The 7,728-nt window shown below is 44.7% G+C and overlaps 1 pseudogene; it reads left to right on the top strand.

The window, feature by feature from the left end:
* The first annotated feature begins 3,416 nt into the window (after positions 1-3,416).
* LOC147450713 (uncharacterized) lies at positions 3,417-6,550 on the top strand (annotated as a pseudogene).
* Positions 6,551-7,728: the final 1,178 nt, after the last annotated feature.

Here is a 7,728-nt window from a genome sequence, read left to right as displayed (position 1 = left end):
TGATGTGATAGATTTAATTATAAATGATGAGGTCAAGGATTTTTGGAGATAGCCAAAGTGATAAGCTCTCAGTCGTGCTTTACCGTGTCGCATTTGGTGCTCGAAGTCATCCACCAAGATGAATCAGTGTGGGAAGCAAAATAGGAAATTTGTGTGTTGAGGTGGGGATGTAGGAGGGTGGTGCCAAGTGGCAATGAATTAATCTCACATGGGGGGGAGCAAGTGGAAAATGGGTGATTGGTTACCCCCTAAGGTTCAATCAAAGGGGAGAACGAAGCTCTCTTGCATTTCCCATGGGGACTGATAGACTTTCGGGAAGGAAAGGACACCCATTCTGAATAAAAACATGCTCCCCAGACACTTGGCCAAGGTTTTGGTCCCCTAGACACTTCCTCCTACCCCTTTTCTTGGTCAAAAAGTGACCGTCATGCCATTTTTTACCCAAATAAGGCCCAAAATGAGCCAATAAAAAAGGGCCTACAAGGAGAGTCATGTCGGCTAAGAGGAGAGAGAAAATCCCTTGGGATAAGATCCATAAAACCCCCCTTTCTAATAGTTGCAATTCTCTACACACTTTTTTGGGCTTACACAGACTAGTTTTTTTGGAGCTTTTGACAGATACCCTATCTTCGAAAGCTTGTAACTCTCTCATCTGTCGTTGGAATCAAGCTTATGGATACTCTACGGAGGTCTACATCACACAAGATTTGTCTTTATGGTCTCGGTTTTTACGAATTTCAATCTTGGTTTAGGTTAGGATTTTTTACCACCTCACTTTACAGACGTTTGATATAGGTGTTTTCTGTAGCTTTATGGTGTTCCTTTCTGACGGTGTGGTGTGTGCAAGGCTATAGAGGTTCTCATTTTCCTTCTTGTTTGCATGCCAACATCATTTTGGTGCCCTCACAGAGGATCAAGTGCTCCCATGATCCAATTCTTGTGAAATATGGTTATTCTACAACATGCAGTGAGTGTAAGAGAGATGTGGGTCCTTATGGACAACCGCCTATGTATGTGAAAATTGTAGATAGCACTTGACGTGGTCGTATAGTTGGATTGCTGTCTTTGGGTGGGTTGTGAGTTTTTTTGAAGCCAAGCACAGGGGGCCAGGTTACTTTGTGTGAGGTGGATTAGATACTGGAGCAATCCATCGACACCTTCAGTTTTCGACGTCACATGTAAGTGTTTTTGTGGCAATCCAACATGGTAGATGAACTCCCAAAGTTTCATGGATTGCCTAATGAGAATGCACATAATTTTATTGAAAAATTGGAATCAATTGCTTGCTGCAAAATACTAGACCAAGCCATATTGTAGCGGCTGCTGCAATACTGTTCACAAAATGAAGCAAAAGTTTGGCTACACAATCATGAGGAGTTGATGCAAGCAAAAAATCTAGGGGATTACAATCGTGTGAAGCAAGCTTTCTGGGCACAATATCCATTCATTGAAGTACGTGATGAAATTTGACATAAAATTTTGGGTACACTCAAAAGGTACTGAGAGTGTTGATGATTTTGTCATGGAGTTCACCCATTTATGGGATAAATGGGCCTGAGGTTTTGGAAATGAAATCACCCCATCCATGTTAAAGAAGGACCGTTTAAGAAAGTCTTAAGTTCAAAGTCGAGCTAAACAGACTCATCACCTTCACGGAGCCAGTCTGTATTGCCAGAGAGAAAGAATGGAAGGCTCAAAGACTTAATGAATATGGAAAAGCGGTCTTGGTACAAAATAATGGTGGCCAAAAGCAGAAGAATCAGGTAGAAGCTGGAAGCCAACCTGTTCAAAGGGCTGCTAATTCTGAACCGTTACAACGAAATATGCAAGACATGATGACCATGATGCAAGAATTGTGACTTAATGTTCTTGGAGGAGGTGGTCCTGAACATTGGTGCACCTAGAATTTGTCGACCCATGGAAGTGTTAGCAACACTTATAGGGCATCATGGAGGTTGATGGTTGTAGACTTTGGCAAGTGCTAGATGTAGCCTGGAACAAGTGGTACATGATGTGTATCCTAAATGTGGCTCTAAGTTGGTCGAATGTTGTTCCGAAGCTTTGCCAAATTGGGAGGTTTCACAGCAGCTTGATGGAAATTGTCGTGAAGTGTTGCCGTGGTATGTATGCCAAATGGCAATGGTTTGACAACCATTTTGGATGGCGGTGATATTATGGTGTGTGGATTGCATGAGGTACCGTGATGTATTCAAGGCAATTGTCCAAGCTTGACAAGTTCAATAGCTGATGGACGGCAATTGGTCGTAGTATTGCATAAGGAAGCTTTTTGTTCTGATGGTCAGGGCAAGCAAGGGTCGTGGGAAGGGCTTGATAAAAAAAGAAATGTTGAAAGGTGGTGGGCATGCAGGAAAAAAAACGCCAACTGCATGGTAAGGAGAAGAAGGGGCCCCATCTAGGGGGTGGAAAGCGGCATGAGAAGGAGAGCTGAAGGTTGTACGACTTGGCCATCAGTTATCGAGAAGAAGGAGAGGGGCTGTTCGAGAGCGCTAGAAAGGAGATGAGAGTACTAAATAAAGGGCCATCATATGCATGGGATGATGCTGCCGGGCGCATGAGTGCATGGAGCTGATCAGAGGGTGGCTGTCAAGGATCCAAGAAGTGGATTGTCATATGAGAAGCAGGTAGCATAAGTTGCTTAGAAAATCTCAGAGATTGGAAGGAAATGTGAACGAGGACCGGCTTACATAGAGAACAAAGCAGCAGGCCTAAGTAAGATTTCATTGTTGTAAATACACCAATTGAAGCCTTTCTCTTGATTCTTGATGCTTGAGTGGGTATACAGCATTTTCTCTCCTGCTCTTATTCCTCTATACGTACTATCGCGTATCTGAGTGGCAAGTGAGGTGTGCGCAAAGGGTACAATTCTGTGATACGTGCCTAGTTTTGGGGTGTGTCTAGTGAGTAAGTGCTACCTCTATGGTTGTGGTATATGCAAGCTTGTGGACAAACTTAAGTAGGCCATTGGTCTTGAGATTTCGAATGAGTCGGGATTAGTTCTTTTTGGATGGGAGTGCTCTCTAAAGGGTTGAGGCTTGATGTTATGATTGCATACTGGGTTATTGGGTATCTGCACATTTTTGGGGTGTTTGTGAGTGTCGGGACTACTTGTATATGTGTGTATGATGCTATCAAGGGTCATAGATTGGGATAATTTATTGCATGATTTAAAACCAATTGTGTATACAATTAGGGTTGGTCAGATTGGACATTGATTGTTTGCTGAGTGGGTATCTCGATGTGTGTTTCGTAGGGGATTGGGGTGCTGTGAAATCAATGGGCTATAGAGAGGCATTCATAGTGTGTGCTGATGGTTTTTCCCATTTCCCCCTTTCCATCTTGTGGTGCCCCCACTGAGGATCACACTTATCGCTCAAGTGATGGCATGGTGCAATAACATGGTGTCAGATTGTGAGTTAGTGTTTTCTGATGAGCAAGATGCTAAAGATTGGATGTCAGATGTGGAGCTCTGGATGTTGTTGATGCGGATGGTGACCAACAAGTCCAAGTCAAGGGATATGCCGCTAGTGATGTGAGGGAAAGCCAAAGCTTGGTTCAAGGGGTTAGAAGTTCCTGATCGGCAGTCATGGAAGCTGGTTCGAGCTCGGTTTATTCAAGACTTCAAGCAAAGAATTTCGCCTACAGAATTGGATGCAAAACTGAAGGTTTTGAAGCAAGATGTAAGCGGTGAGTTTACAACCTTTTTAAAGAAATTTGAAGATATTTGGAAGCAATTAGAAGCTGCTACACAATCTCGAGGCAACGACTACTTCAAGTTAGAGGTTTTTGGAGTGTCTACATCCAAAGATTAGAGAGAAGGTCGAGCTTTCCGATGTGGAAAGTTATGAAGATGATGTCTCCTTAGCCAAGGCAAAGAGCAAGAAAGCAAAGAAGAAGTTGGAGGTGGGTTTGTTGAAGCTGGCAGACTATGGATATAGCTCGAAAAAGGAGTTGCATCATGCCATGAAGCCAAAGGGGAGTTCAAGCGTCAAAGAGATAGCTGCTTTGCCATTGTTAAGCCATTCTGGTCATTCATTTCAATTTGTACTTCAATTTGGTGTGCTGCTGTACAAGAGTCTGTTAGCCCGGCTAGCAAGGATGCGGTCCTAGCCGAAGAGTGTATGCATGAAGAATCAAATGAAGCTATGGATCAGAGCTTGCAGGAAAAGTTTGAAGATATTGACAAAGCGATGGTCGAAGTTGTACAGGAAGAAGCTAGCCAAGGGGTTGGGCAACCTTTCCCTACCAATTGTATTGAAGAGCGGTAGTGCATTCCAGAAGGTGTGGACGATGTCAACATACCAGAGAACGAGGTGATAGATCATGGCTTTCTTTCTTGCTTAGCCGATGATATGGTTGTACAAGCGGTCCTAGACGAGCAGGTTGACATTCAAGAGCTAATGATTGAGCAATTAGATTTGCTCTCACCCGAAGTTGTTGAAGATGAAGTATCACAAGCTAGGGTGGATGAAGATTGACATGGTAGGTCATGTATAGTGTAGTCCATTTGAAGGACCTACAGCAAAGGGTATGCTTGAGGAGCACGTAAGCTTGGTTCTCCAAGAAGCAATGGTAGTGGAAGACACGTTTGCATCACAGTTGGGAGAGCCTATGGCTTTTCATTTGCTCCTGAGGATTCTACAGCTGATAAAATCTCTCACTATCTATCTATTGCTTATGTACATAGTAAGTATCAATTTTATAATATGCACTCATCTCTTCTCTAAATAATGCTATGGTTGAGCATGAATGCTCAACGAGGGGTTGGGCAATGATGGTGCACCTAGAATTCGTCGACCCATGGAAGTGTCAGCAACAGGTATAGGGCATCATGCAGGTTGATGGTCGTAGAATTTGGCAAGTGCTAGATGCAGCCTCGAACAAGTGTTACATGATGCGTATGCTAAATGTGGCTCTAAGTTGGTCGAATGCTGTTCCGAAGCTTTGCCAGGTTGGGAGGCTTCATAGCTTGATGGAAATCGTCGCAAAGTGTTGCCGTGATATGTATGCCAAATGGAAAGGTTTGACGACCATTTTGGATGGTGGTGATATTATGGTGTGTGGATTGCATGAGGTGCCGTGATGTATGCAAGGCGGTTATTCAAGCTTGACAAGATCAATATCTGATGGACGGCCATTGGTTGCAGTATTGCATAAGGGAGATTTTTGTTCCGATGGTCGGGGCAAGCAAAGGTCGTGGGAAGGTGGCCCAACTCGAAGGGCTTGATAAAAAAAGAAATGTTGAAAGGTGGTGGGCATGCAGGAAAAAAAACGCCAACTACATGATAAGGAGAAGGAGGGGTGACATCTAGGGGATGGCAACGCGGCATGAGAGGGGGTAGCATGGCGAGCTACAATGGACGGGAGGCCAAGGACTGCAGGAGAGGAGAAGACCGCCAAGGGGCTTGGCCATGAAGGAGGTTGTCATATGAGTTAACCATTGCCGAGAGAGCAGAGGGGCTGTGTCGCAAGCTGTAGGAGCGTGGCACCCGAAGAGGAAGCCAAGGAGTCAGGGCCATCAAGGAGCCAAGTCATAGGCGGTTAATGGGCTACAAATGGAAAGAAAGAGGGGGCTTGATTACGAGTTGCATGGGATGGCAACCGGATGCAGGCAAGGAGTAGTTGATGCACGGGGTGACTGAAGAAGATGAGGGCTGCAGGAGCTCAGGGAGGTGGGGTGGCATAGTGCATGGACAGAGAGAAGAGAGAGTGACCACCAGTTAGCTGTCTTAGAGCCGCAGGTTGCTGCATAGCAGAGGAGGAGAGAGACAGAGCAGGTGCAGGCTGGCAAAAGGGCCGCTGGAGATCAGGAAAGAGCTACAGCTGGAGGGCAAATTTGAGGGAATGAAAAGGGGCACGTTGCCTTGTAGCAAGGGAAGCAGGTAGGGCTGCAAATGACTACAGAGAAAGAACCTCCAGTTTTTGCAGGAGGCACTGTGAGCTGATACCAATTCCCAGTAAGGGTAGAGGAGAGCTGAAGGTTGCAAGACACGCCAGTGAAGGGGGCTTGGGACTTGGCCATCAGTTATCGAGAAGAAGGAGAGGGGCTGCTGGAGAGCACTGGAAAGGAGATGAGAGCACTAAATAAAGGGCCGTCATATGCATGAGATGATGCTGTCGGGAGCATGAGTGCATGGAGCTGATCAGAGGGTGGCCGTCAAGGATCCAAGAAGTGGCCATCATATCAGAAGCAGGTCGCATAAGTTTCTTAGAAAAGCTCGGAGATTGGAAGGAAATGTGAAGGAGGACTGGCTTGCATACAGAACAAAGCAGCAAGCCTAAGCAAGATTTCATCGTCGTAAATACACCAATTGAAGCCATTCTCTCGATTCTTGACGTTTTAGTGGGTATACAACAATATTTTCTCTCCTGCTCTCATGCCTCTGAGTGGAAAGTGAGGTGTGTGCAAAAAGTACAAGTCTTTTGATATGTGCCCAATTTTGGGGTGTGTCTAGTGAGTGAGTGCTACCTCTATGGTTGTGGTATATGCAAGCTTGTGGACAAACTTAAGTCGGCCATTGATCTTGAGATGTCGAATGAGTTCGGATTAGTCTTTTTTGGATTAGTCTTTTTTGGATGGGAGTGATCTCTGAAGGGTTGATGCTTGATGTTATGATTGCATACTGGGTTATTGGGTATCTGCACATTTTTGGGGTGTCTGTGAGTGTCGAGACTACCTATATGTGGGTGTATGATGCTATCAAGGGTCATAGATCAGGATAATTGATTGCATGCTTTACAGCCGGGTGTATACATTTAGGGTTGATCAGATTTCTGCCTTGGACGTTGATTGTTTGCACAGTGGGTGTCTCGATGTGTGTTTAGTAGGGGATAAGGGTGTTGTGAAATCACTAGGCTATAGAGAGGCATTCATATTGTGTGCTGGTGGTTTTCTTGTTTTCCCCTTTTTAAGGGGGTTGTGGTAGAGGGATGGCTCAGGCATGTGATGAAGGTCATCCTAATGCTAATTCGGATCATGGACAAAGTGATTTTTGAGACGTAGAGGAGGTTTATTCCTACTTGCTATAATTGTGGTGAGCTTGGTCACATCAACACTTATTGTTCAAAGACAAGAAGGATGGGAGGAGATACGTTCCCACTCCCTCAGCAGATTCTCAACATGGCCAATAATAATGCATTTGGATATACGGGGAGATCAAGGTACTGAACAAGAAAATCAAGCCTCAACCTCTGGTGGTCATGTGGGTATTGTGCAGGTACAAAAGAAAGATGCAGATGTGTTTCCAGTAGGCAAAAGAGAGAGGGAAGACTATGCTGCTCCACGGCCTAGTAGAAAGAAAGGTAAGGAGGGTGAAGATGTAAAAGCCAAGAGAAAAAGAAAACCTCGTACATGATTTGAAGTGGCAGATTTGCCTTTGGGAGAAGGCCAAAAAGCTTATAGACTAAAGGGAGACCTGATTGGGAGGAAAGTAGATTGTACTTCTGGACAGTTCATGAATATGGTGCCCAAACTTAAAAGGCAATGGAATCATTAGGGAATCTACAGAAAGAGGTGAAGTATGGACAAGTCAGAGTGTTGTTTGTGGGAGAGTTACCCAGCATTGATGGAGGTGCTCAAGTTTGTGTGATTACACAGTCATGTGTCGAGAGACTAGGTCTCATTACATGCGGAAGCTTTGGGTTTTATATTCAACTAGCAAACCATGGCAAAGTGAAATGTTTGGGAATGATCAAGAATTTGGAAGTCGA

The sequence above is a fragment of the Adiantum capillus-veneris genome, chromosome 9 (assembly GCF_014529385.1).
Source record: "Adiantum capillus-veneris isolate H3 chromosome 9, ASM1452938v2, whole genome shotgun sequence".
Lineage (NCBI taxonomy): Eukaryota > Viridiplantae > Streptophyta > Polypodiopsida > Polypodiales > Pteridaceae > Adiantum > Adiantum capillus-veneris.
This window is presented reverse-complemented; position numbering and strand designations above follow the sequence as displayed.